The sequence below is a fragment of the Sinocyclocheilus grahami genome, unplaced genomic scaffold (assembly GCF_001515645.1).
Source record: "Sinocyclocheilus grahami isolate Dianchi unplaced genomic scaffold, SAMN03320097.WGS_v1.1 scaffold17.1, whole genome shotgun sequence".
NCBI classification, from domain to species: domain Eukaryota; kingdom Metazoa; phylum Chordata; class Actinopteri; order Cypriniformes; family Cyprinidae; genus Sinocyclocheilus; species Sinocyclocheilus grahami.
The window spans coordinates 2,384,926-2,397,920 of record NW_015505196.1 but is presented as its reverse complement, the minus strand read 5'-3'; positions in this window follow the sequence as shown (position 1 = coordinate 2,397,920).

Below are 12,995 nucleotides of genomic sequence, written 5' to 3'. Positions count from 1 at the left end.
CCGACAAAGTATTCATAGTTGTGTAAATACTGTCATACTAACAGCTGTCTGAATTATTTTGGTTGATTGTAATCTATTACATACCTTTCTATCAAAATTATCTAACATTATCAAGATGAATTTGTTCTGACACAGTGTAACACAGAGTTCTTTTCATATTTTATTACCATTTTCTAAACTATAGCGAACTGTGATAATGTGAGAAATGTTGAAGGTGTCGGAATACATTTTGGTTTGACTGTATCTATTTGATAAATGAAGTTAACCAACTAACATTATACATACCCTTTTGGTTTCTGTACCCAATATTTAAAAAATGTACAAATGCAATAAAAATATCGGTATCGGTACTCGGTATCGGCAAGTACCAAAAATACAAGTATCGGTATTGGGCGAGACTGGAAAAAGTGGTATCGGTGCATCCCTAATAATAATAATAATACATGAAAAATTCCTTTTTAACACATGATTTCTACGGCAATCATAATCGTACATCATTCAAACCTGTTACCTGACCAAAGGGAAATGTTAATTTAGCAATGACAATAGACCATCATTTGGTCCCTCTAATGAGTGATAATTTTATTTAGGCTTAATTTGTAACCCTGTTAACCATGTTGCAATACCATTTATTTATTTATTGTTTTCTGTATTTTATACATTAATAATTTTGTCAATGTTTTCTATTTATTTTTGATATTAAATATTACATGTTCATCACAAAATTACAAATTTGATTCAACTTCTGCAAGCTTTTTTACCCCATTTACTAAAAGTGTCGCAAAAAATAATCCACAGAGTGCTAAGGAGAAAATAAAACCCTGGCTATGGATAAACTGAGTGAATGAAAAGACATGAACAGACATTAGTTCTGGAGTCAGCTTATGAGAGTGATGAAAGAATGAGAGAATCCAGAGTAAGAATGAGAGACGACATCAAGGTTAAAGCCTGCTCTTTGTGAGAATAGTTTGCCGAGACACGGTGTCTGTGGGCTGCGCTGACTGTGTACCCACAGATACATTAATACGGTACTTCAATCTGGAGAAAATCCCTTATCATAGATTTTACACACGGGTCAGGGGGCACGATTAATTGCGTTTTAAAAATTAATCACATTAAATTAAAATCAAATTAACAGGCCTAAAAATACTGAAAAAAGACTGCAGAAAATGTAGGCCGCAGAGAGTGCTGACACAGTATTTCTAATTAAAAAAACAGACATCCTCAAATGCAAGTCCAGTGCTGAGTCTCGTCTTTTAGGCAATACATTTAGAAAGCTCAGTTAGAGGTGTACCCGGGGAACCCTGAACCATTGTGATGAATTCTTCAGGAAAAAAAGCTAAAGAAAGAAAAGACATTTGGCTACTGACCAAACACTGGCAATTAATCAATTACAGTAATGTGCATGTAGACCCCTGAAAACGTGTTTTTTGGGAATCCCTCATAACTAGTGAGTCACTGTAAAAAGACAGCTAGTGACTTAAAAGCTGTAAAAAGCAATTACTCCTTTGTAGTGCAAGTAGAAGACATCATAAAAGTATAACTTTAATTGCCATTAATTGCACAAGGGTGACTGCCTCTGCATGCCTAATGTTCTAAGTGCCTGTGGATGTGATTTACGAGCTTTGATTAACTCCGCTCACAGAACACAGAGATTTTACAAGCTTTTAAAGAACTATGGTGTGTAGAAGTCTAAAAAACTACAGATGTGCAATTGTTGGCAAAAAAATTCATTAATTTATTGCGTATGTAATTTATCAATTTATTTCTTTTCATTTAATTGAATGAATTTCTTGATAGAATAATTAAGTGTACATTAGATTTTAAACTTTCATTAGATGAAGTGCCTTGTAAAATTCGACCAAGTGGAAGATGCAAAATAAAGCTGCCTTTTACATACACACACAAACCTTTACACCTTTTTGTATAACTTTGCTTCATCAATAAACAAGCAATTAAAATGAGGCTTGAGAATACTGTACATGTTCAGGTCTAGTCTATTTCTTATTTTGTTTGGATGTGTTGCAGGTGTGCGAACTTGATATTAACTTAATTTTTCCCCCCTGAGTCTTAGATTACACTTAATTAAAATTGCCATTAAAAACTGTTGTTTTAGCGGGGGGGAAAATCAAAAACTAATTAAAGCTGATTGGCTGTGAGCTTACATGGTACTCTGGCCATGTGTTCATTTTGCATCGTACTGTACAAATGACATTGTGTGTCATTTAAAAATATGAGAGAACACTCAAGATTGGACATAAACTTAACAAGCACATAGGCACCACTTAGAATGAGATTTATTTAAAGCATGATATTGTAGCTAAATTGTAGAATACTAAATGTGGATGTCAATATTTTCCACTTCGGCATGACCTGTTTTTGTGGCTTAGCCTCAATCGACAGAGGAGTACGTTTTCAGATATGAAACGTAGTGTATCCTGAAACCAAATTCCTAAAATTACTCTTTAAGTTTAAGTTACGAAAGCTATTTATTGAACTCAGCTGAAACAAAAGTGCACTGTACAGGGAATATGGTGGGCTTCTAAACGAGCAACTGCTGTATGCGCGCACACACACGCACGCGTGCACACACACACACACACACACACACACAAACACACATCCTGTATGAGCGACAGTCGAAAGCCCAGCATGAACAGATGTTTATTTAAAAAGTAGCAGAAGGCAGGACATGACAGAGGTCACTAAAGGCAGGGTCAGCACGAGTCCCTATGAGTTATTGACACTCATCATGTTTGCACTCATCATGTTCACACACACTCACGAGTGTGAGAGAGGGAACAGCCCTGGAGCGCACTATAAGCACCTAAGACAAACTAAGTCACAAAATTTGACACCAACTTTTCAACTAAAATGTGGCCCAGTTCTACACGAGGAAAGGATAACGACTGGTTATGAAAAATCAACATTATGTCTTTTTTTGTTTAACAGCAGGACGATGACATACTAGGAAAACAAAAATCAACAACAATAATAAAAAAAACAAAAAACAAATACTGTATGTCTTTAAGGTTTTGTAAGAAATGAGTGCTCACCTCTTTTCTCTCATTTCCTCTCAGACTGTGCTTAATGGTCAGGCTGCTGTGTTGACAAACAGAGATGTATTTCTGTAATGAACAAATAAAGAGAGGGAAACAATTATTCAATAGTACAAAAGAAGCAGAAGAAGAAAAATAAGTAAATTAGTGTGATTTATAATTTAAAAAATAGCAAAAAACTGACACCAACTTTTCAACTAAAATGTGGCCCAGTTCTACACGAGGAAAGGATAACGACTGGTTATGAAAAATCAACATTATGTCTTTTTTTGTTTAACAGCAGGACGATGACATACTAGGAAAACAAAAATCAACAACAATAATAAAAAAAACAAAAAACAAATACTGTATGTCTTTAAGGTTTTGTAAGAAATGAGTGCTCACCTCTTTTCTCTCATTTCCTCTCAGACTGTGCTTAATGGTCAGGCTGCTGTGTTGACAAACAGAGATGTATTTCTGTAATGAACAAATAAAGAGAGGAAAACAATTATTCAATAGTACAAAAGAAGCAGAAGAAGAAAAATAAGTAAATTAGTGTGATTTATAATTTAAAAAATAGCAAAAAAAAATGTAATTAATCATCTTTGCTGACCCAAACAAAGTCCTTTAATACTGATGGTTTTTCAAACTATCAAAGCAATTCAAGCTCAAGCACCTTCGTGTTTTTGTGAATCCAAAGTCAATGCAGACCCATCTGCTATTACATTTTTTTAATATATATTTAAAAACATGCCACTTAAACGAGAGACAATGAAATACAAATATGCTCAATAGCATAAAATATCATTAAAATAATTAAAACAAATCTCAAAACAACCATATTCCAGTGCACACTCAAGTGCTGATAATATTTCACACCTACTAAGCATCTCATTTCTATCATACTGCAAGAGTGTTAATAGTAAAACATGTTGATGCTTATTATATTCAGAAGTACTCTTTAATGTTCTTGAAAGCAAATAAAATGTACATGTAAGAAATTGATTTAAAAAATGCTGATTGAAATAATGTAGTCTTCTAAAGCAACTGAAGCAATTTCATCTGCAACAATAATTGAATGCCTTTTAGTTTTATTTTATACATTTATAGGATATTCTTAGCAAATATGCATGTACTGCATGCTAATTTGATTAATTATTCAACACATCATATAATTATTTGATTTGATTTTTTAACTGATTGGCTACTCTAGTAAATACGATATGTGAACAGAACAGCGAGATACAGAACAGAAACAGAAAGAGGGAAGTAAAAAAAAAAAAGAAAAGAAAAAAAACTCAACTGGGCACACGGATAGCAGATGTTAGCTGTTTGCAAAAGCAAATAAAAACAGCCGGCCCGCTTCAGCAAGATGTAATCTGGTCCATTACTGTCCTATCTTTAAAAAAAAATAATAATAAAAAAATACGCACACATACACACAGTTTCAGCATAATCTCAAAGGAGGGGGGGAAAAAAAGCAGGCACTCTGAACAACCAGAAACCTGTTTGTTCATAAATCGCAGCAGATTACTCCTAAGAGGAGAACAAAGTTTTGATTCCGCAACTTCAAATAAGTGGCTGCAGCTTACGGTCTCAAATAAAAGCACGGGTGATGATTGACTTGCTGTAAAACACAGATTTGATTGGTGCCCTTTAGGATGGGTCTGAGTGCACTTTCTATCTCTCTCTCGCTGTCTGTCTGACTCCGATGCAGACACTTCACCTCCTCTATATTAAACCACTAGACAAGGCACACAGGGTCCCAAACTCATTTCGAATGGTATTGATCCCTTCCACAAATAAGAACCCACACCACAATTTATTTGCGTCCCCTCAGGTATCATCTGTTTAAACATTTTCCTGAATCAATCAGTGTGGGCTCTCCAGGGGGACGCCATCTCGCACCAGTCTGGTTATTATCCCCTGCTGATGAAAGATGCGCCCGTCTGCACAGGTCTGGGAACAGCTTTTAGGAAGTTATACACAAAACATGCCTCTTTTGGGACTTTTACATCAATTTGATTCTCCGGGTTATCTAGAACAGACCCAACCTTTTCTGTCTTTTTTTTAAGGGTACAACTACGATAAATTTCACTTATTTCCTACCATAAAAAAGTTACTTTGTAAAGGAGTTAGTTTGGATTATAAATCTGATTTGGGTCATTTGGCAGAATTCTCCAAACATGAGACTCGTATTTTCCAAAATAATTAAAACAAATCTTCTCTTTCTACGACAACCATACTCCACACTCAAGTGCTGATGGCATTTCATACCTACTGAGCATCTCATTTCTTGTAGCATGCTGCTACAAGAATGTAAATAGCAAAACTTGTTGACGCTTATTATATTTAGAAGTACTCTTCAATGTTCCTGAATGCAAATAAAATATGAATAAGAGACAAGAGGGAATGATTGGCTTTTATCTATATATATTGAAGCACTGTAATTATTGAAAATTGTCTAATTTTCCCTCCATCATAAAAGAAGTCCATTTAAATTGCTGCAAATTCTTTAAAATGTTTAAAGACCTGATTCATAATTGTCTGATAACTGAATAAAACATTATTATAAAATATTGTGTTAAAAATAATAATAATACATTTGATAATTACTCATAATAAAATGATTAAGATAAACAAATAAAATATTAAATGTTTATTTATTTATTTATTCATTTTTTACATTTAAAGTCAATGTGGCAAAAGCTTGTATATACTTGTAAATAAAAATGCATGTCCAAAGTTTCTAATCAGGACACACAATTACAATGTCAACTTGTAAAATTAAATCTATTACACATTTTCTGCAGAAATTCGTAACTTACGTAATGTACATCTTGTTCGTGAAATAAGCAGTCTCACAGCAAAGAAGAGATGCAACAAGAGCATAAAATAAATTGCGAGGCAGTCAGAGAGTTTTCCTCTACTACTTTCAGTCATCGTCGATATGCAGAGCCAACATACTGGAATAGTGGAAGAGCAGAGTGCACTTCAACAAAATCAACTAAATAAAGGCAAACAGAAATGTTTATGTTAGTTTACAAAATTGAAACAAATAAACATGCAAAGTAAAACACCATAAGTGAAGCAAACAAACTATACATAGACAAGAAGAAGATAAGTTAAACTGTTTCTCATCATCCCTTAAAATATAAAAGATATGTAGGCACTTCAAATAATATGGATTAAGTGATTCTTACCCTGAATCTATTTGCTACAATTCATATTTAAATTGCAAAAGAATACATGTGGACCCAGAGATAGTCCATCTGATTTATAATCATGTTTTTAATTATTATAACAGTCCTAGAACATCTACTCTTCATCCAACATTTATTTTAGTCTCTGTTAAATGTGTATATAATGTTGTGGAGCAGCCGGGACGTCTAACGTAAAGATGGCAATTGTGGGACACACCATGACTAACAGCTTCCTTATCGCTAATCTCATCCCTGTGCTTGTCGCTTGTATGTTTGTTGCTCTTCTGCCTGGACCAGATGTGCCTGTTTAGAAACTGTGACGTACAGGGAAAGAGGAGTTTGGAGCGCTGAAGCTATTGTTAGGAAATTCACTCTGAATCGCACCAGAAGCGGACAATTGAGTGGAACCCAGATTTTCTTTAGAGACCGGTTTAGGATGCACTCATCAAAGCCCGAAAAAAAAATCTCTCTGCTAAAGTAATATAAACACAAGAACACACACAAGCACAAACATAGAACAAAGAGCATACTAGGACCACTATATGCTTTTAGAGAATGTTTTAAAGATGATATTAAAAGAGTTTCTTGTGAAGTGTTATATTAATTAATTTATAGACATTGAAAAATGGCAAGAATAACCTTTTGCTGATTAATGGAGCTATTCTCCAGATTCACTGAGGCACTTACCACATGTAAAACTGTTTCCCCAGAAAAAAATGCACTTCTAGGGCTGAATTTACTGAATGACGTCTATAACACCTTTAATTATTAATGTAACTGAGAAAAAAAACACACTGAGGGCAATTATATATATGGTGTTTTATTATTATTATTATTAGTTAATTTTCAATGTGTTTTATGCATACCGCAGATTGTATTGTTTTACCCTTTGTACTAGACTTTAAAACTGAAAAATAAATAAAAACCTACCATAAAAATATAGATTACTACATTTAAATAATAATAAGAATTATAACATAAAAGTGAAATAATCATAAATTCAATATATATAGTGTGGAAATAATTTACTAATTTGTAGACAAATCTAGTCCCAAATTTTGTAAATTTTGCAAACTAATTATTACTCTTTTTATTATTATTATTATTATTGATAATAATAGCAAGACAAAAAAAATTTAATTCCAAAAATGTTTAAAATGAATTTTATTATCATTATTATCATTTGTTAATTTTCATTGTCTTTTATGCATACCGCAGATTGTATTGTTTTAACCTTTGTCCTAGACGTTAAGATTTAAAAATAAATAAAAACATAAAATTATAGATTACTACATTTAAATACTAAGGTTTATCACATAAAAGTGAAATAATCATAAATTCCCTATATATTGTGTGAAAATAATTTACTAATTTGTAGACAAATCTAGCCCCAAATTGTATGCATTTTGCTAAATAAATAAATACATAATAATAATAATAATAATAATAATAATCTAATCTAATAATATAACGGTGTATACTTAATTAATATACATTATATAAAATGCTTTATTAAATTAGCTTTAGCAAGACAAATAGTTTTTATTCCAAAAATATTCAAAAATGAATCATTCAATTAATCTTAGGTGGTTGTAAAAAGCTACAGAGTAATAATAATAACAATTATAATAAAATAGTTGTCAACCTAATTGTACTACATCTGCAATTGATAAAAGTCATCATCAGCAGCAGCACTAAAGCATAAACTCAAATCCTGTATATTTTCAGCATCTGTCTGGGAAGACATTATGGTAACTAGCCTCTGAATAGAACATTTGCTGTGAGCATTACGCTACAGAGACAGCCGAGTGTTGAGGGGGTATTCATATCCACCCAACACAGAGGCTAAAATCCTGTGGTTGTGAGGGCAAGTGCTGCTCAGCGGCAGGAAAGAGAAAAGGATGTGACACGAGCCACCTCCCTCATGAACACTGCAAGTCTTTTCAAGTCAGCAGTTCAAATATTCATGACTGCGCTCATGTAGCGCTTTTTAACCTTCTCCTGACCCCATTTAAGCATTAGATGCTTCTTAGAAAGTTCTGTGGGCCAGAAGGAGGCAAAACAGATTTGAGTTGTCATGACAGTTGTACACTTTCTTTCTTTTTTTTTTTCCTCACTCCCCATTAACCTACAGGATCAGGATTTTGATGTGAAGACACTGTTATTTGTGTAAATGCACATATGTGATTTTTATAATTAGTAATGGAACATTTCGAGCAACTGGCGAATAAAAATATTTTCACTTTTGTAATGAAACATGCAGTTTGTGCTGGAGGAGAAGATGATGAAGATGTTGACAGAAGTATTCTGCATAAACTGGGAGGGTGCCAGATATCTCAAATAATGACACATCGTCAGAGAGAAGCATCTTATTTCATAACAAAGCCCTAATTATGACTGGTGTTGCATTGCCAAAACAAATCAATAGTTTACGTGCAGAGACATGACACAAGGAAAAGCCTACTCGTGACTGGCTCATGGAAACAAAAATGCACACAAAATGTTTTAACGTCTCTGCATGACCTAGGGTTGTAAACGGAATCAAATGTATGGCACTTTTTTTTTCATGCCAAACTATTTGGATTTAAAAAGAAAAAATGGACTATCCCATAGAGAATATCCATGACCTTTCCAGTCGTCCATGACTACTCAATACGTTAATATATTTCCCTCTTTAAATCATACCATTCCATAGAGTTTTCATTTGTAGGTCAGGTATAAATTAAAATATATAAACGGTTATTCTTGTTAGTGAACACATGTCTTCAATAAGACCCTGAGCTTGTGGGTCTTGAAGAAGAACATATTGAAGATGAAATATTTTTGAGCAGAGTAAAGATAGAAAAAAAAAAAAATAGGCCTACATTAATGCATGACACTACGGGCAAAACCTGTTTCTTTTTTTTTTAATGCATTGGTCTGTTTTGCTCCCATAAAATTCCATCTTTAAGACTAGTGAAAAGAAAACATAAATACACATTTAAGTGTTTGCGTCTTTAGATTTTAATTACAAAACATATATTTAAAGGCCATTTTCTCAAAAGAAAATTTTTCCTCATGCACCGAGCCAGAAATCTCCACTTCAGTATATTTTCTTAACCCTATATAAACAGTATTTTCTGATTTATGGAATTATAAAAACATATATACCTTATGTAAACACATTTAACTCTAAAATGTCAACAAAATTAAAAACAAACAAAAATAAACATGGTTTATTTTCAGATTTCGGTTCTGGAATTTTTTTGCAAATCAGTATGTATTTAATTAGATAATGCACATTTATCTAATATCTATAAAGTAAAACAAAATGAAATAAAAAAAAATAAAAACACTGCTATTCTTGGTATATGCTCAGCAAGAGGATTTCATAGTCCAGGTTTCATTTCAATGGAGCCTCCACAGAAACAACAGGGCAACTACAACTTTGGTAAACCTGGAGAATTGACAGAGTTTTGCAAATGTGTTTGCAAAGTAATTCTCAGACTGATCTGAGTGGACACGTAAAGACAGACAGGACAGGACACTAGCGGTTCCCCAAGGGGACTGAGAGTGCTAACTCCGGTGGCTTATTGCTGAAGACTAGCTTCACTCCTGATTTTAATATATGTATAAATATGCACTACTGGAAGCATCTGGATGGAGTGAGAGGCTACAGGGACATGTCAGCAAGAGAGTGGCCGGACTTCAGTCACACACCAGCAAACATGTGTGCCCCCTCACATACACACACATATAGAGAGCAACACACACACACACACACACACACATTCGCATATCATCCCTGTCATGACTACATATGCATGACAGAAACCTTTCAGGAACTGCATCCAAAGAGTTCTCCGTCGAGTTAACCCTCAGCAAATGTGTGACTGGGTTCAACTCTGGAAGTAAGTAGGGATTGGGGTAAAAAAAAAAAAAAAAAAAAACTGACAGCCAATTCTGACAGCCAGTTGCTCTGTATGGAAATTCCCCTCCACCTCCTGACAACTTTCCTTGCCTCTCTTTTTTGGCAGAAACTCTCAGAACTGGAGATGTATTTACTGATTTGCTGGTACTGAGTCACTTAGGCATCTGAGGAAGAGGAATGCAAATCCATAATTTAACAGTATGGTGAAGGTGTCAGGGAAACTGACTCACCGTTTGTAGCACAAGCTGAACTTTCGCTTTCTTGAGCACAGGTGACATTGCTGTGGAAGAGAGGTTTTCCAAGCCTTTCAGATGAAGAGGACCAACAGACATGACTCAACCCTTCAGGGTCAAATACAGGGCATCCACCAGCCCCCAGAGGGGGAAAAAAAACCCATCACTCTGCAGTCATGAGAAATGGCATCTTCCAAAAGAGCGTCTGCTCAGAAGACAGATTTGGCATTTGAAATCATTCTTGCCAACTGAGAAATAAATGGTGCAGTAAAATGCTAAGTTGTGTCGTATTTAAAGAAACTAAATAACTAACTATTCATCATGATCATCACTTCTTTCTTTCTTTCTTTCTTTCTTTCTTTACCAACAGACATGACTCAACCCTTCAGGGTCAAATACAGGGCATCCACCAGCCCCCAGAGGGGGAAAAAAAACCCATCACTCTGCAGTCATGAGAAATGGCATCTTCCAAAAGAGCGTCTGCTCAGAAGACAGATTTGGCATTTGAAATCATTCTTGCCAACTGAGAAATAAATGGTGCAGTAAAATGCTAAGTTGTGTCGTATTTAAAGAAACTAAATAACTAACTATTCATCATGATCATCACTTCTTTCTTTCTTTCTTTCTTTCTTTCTTTCTTTCTTAGCCAACAATGCATAGACTTAGACTTTACATGATGGTAAAAAATGACAACCTGCACCAGAACAATTTCTTGAGAGGTACAAATGTAGCTGCACTTTGCTTAGTTTCCTGAAAACTGTTGATGTACTTCCTTCTGCAATGAGTGGAGAGATAACATTATGAAGAAACTAAATTGTTTAATTTTTATTTGCGTATATTGTGTCAATATTGTCACAACACACAAGTGTTGACAATATTGATATTCAAAAATGGTCTGATCTTTTCGTTCTTAATGCTGCTACTCTTAGCATAACAGGACATGTAATTGATTAACTTTATATACAGTATATATATTATAAACTATATGACAACAAACTGTTCGGCAGAAATTTTTTATTTTTTTATCTTCAAAAACATGGAACAACAAACTGATTTAGATCTGGATTCAGTTAACACATTTCCATTTTATATTGCATTTACATTTTGATTGGATAAAACTGTTTAGAATACAGTTTTAAATACATTTTTAAAATGTATTTCTTTTAAAGAGATTGTGTAGCTTTTTGCTGTGTGGTGAGAAATGGCAATCAAACCTTAATATTACAGCAACATGTATCTCTAGAGGTCTTGTCAGAGAACAATTTCTATCATCTTTAAAAAGTGTTGACTCTATGTTCTGGAGAAAGTGATTAAACATACAAAGGATATTGAACTTACGGAAGAATCTCTGCATTGTTGTCCACAAAAAAAGTCTGTTATCAATTAATTCAGTGTTAATGAACACCGGGAAAATTGAGAACACTATTTACTCTATTCAACGGTTCTTTTCCATCAAAGACAAACAGCTGCTTTTATGAAAAATGTCTCATATTTTGCATATGCCACTTAAGAGGGTTGTACTTTCAAAGACTTACAGAAATTGCTTTGATTCTGGAACAAAAAAGTATATATATATATATATATATATATATATATATATATATATATATATATATATATATATATATATATATATATATATATTCCATTTTAATTCAACATTTTCCTTTATGGTAGAAAACAGCTTACATGTATTTATAGCAGATTTAATATATAATCTGGCACTTTATGAACTCAGTCATTCAATCTTACGTATTCAGCAAATATGTTTTTGCTACTGGCCTTCAGTGACTTAATGCCTCTACACAGAAACAGCAAATGACTTTATTTTTGTCAAACGTTCACATGTATGCATCACATTTCATAAATTATTTATTTATTTATTAATAAGCTCTTAGTCATCAACTCATAAAAGAGCACAGAATGAAACAGTTACACACCGAGACGCAGCGTCTCGGTCCCTCGAGGAACCAGGGGTACATATGGAACCTGAGACGTTCCTCTTCAGGAACTCGAGCTGTGTCAGAAATGCTAGGGGAAAGAGAATGCCCACGCCGCCAGACTTCCAAATCTCTGCCTAGTGTGGAAGACTGCACAGCTAGGGCGAGAGAAGTATGCGGGGCCTGCCATCCCGAAGGCCAACTTTTGGAGGAGTGAATCTTGACCCCCAAAGGATAGGGGAGCTCAGAGGACTCGAGTCTATGGAATAGCATCCTGATCCACCACTTAGCATAAGCTTCTCTGGCCGGAGGCCTCGGCCTCAGCGCACCACAGAGGAAACGTGTAAGAAGAGGGTGTCTTCCCACTGAATGGCCACCGAGAGGGGCGTGGTAGACCGCAATGGCCGCCACGAAGACCTCTAGGGTGGAGTGGGTCAACCCTGCGGATAAACAGGCCTGCAGGAAATCCAGAACTGTACCAAACGGGCAGTTAGCTGGGTCGGGCTGGCGGTCTCCGCAGAAATACAGTTTTCTCATAGAGTGAGCTCTGGATGGAGGATAGTCTCAACAACCTCGGTTGAGGGACCGGAAGTCATGAGTTGTGCCTCCTCAGAGGCCACACCCACAACTTCCACAGCTCCGGGCGGGGGCGCCCCCTCCGCCTGTGAGAG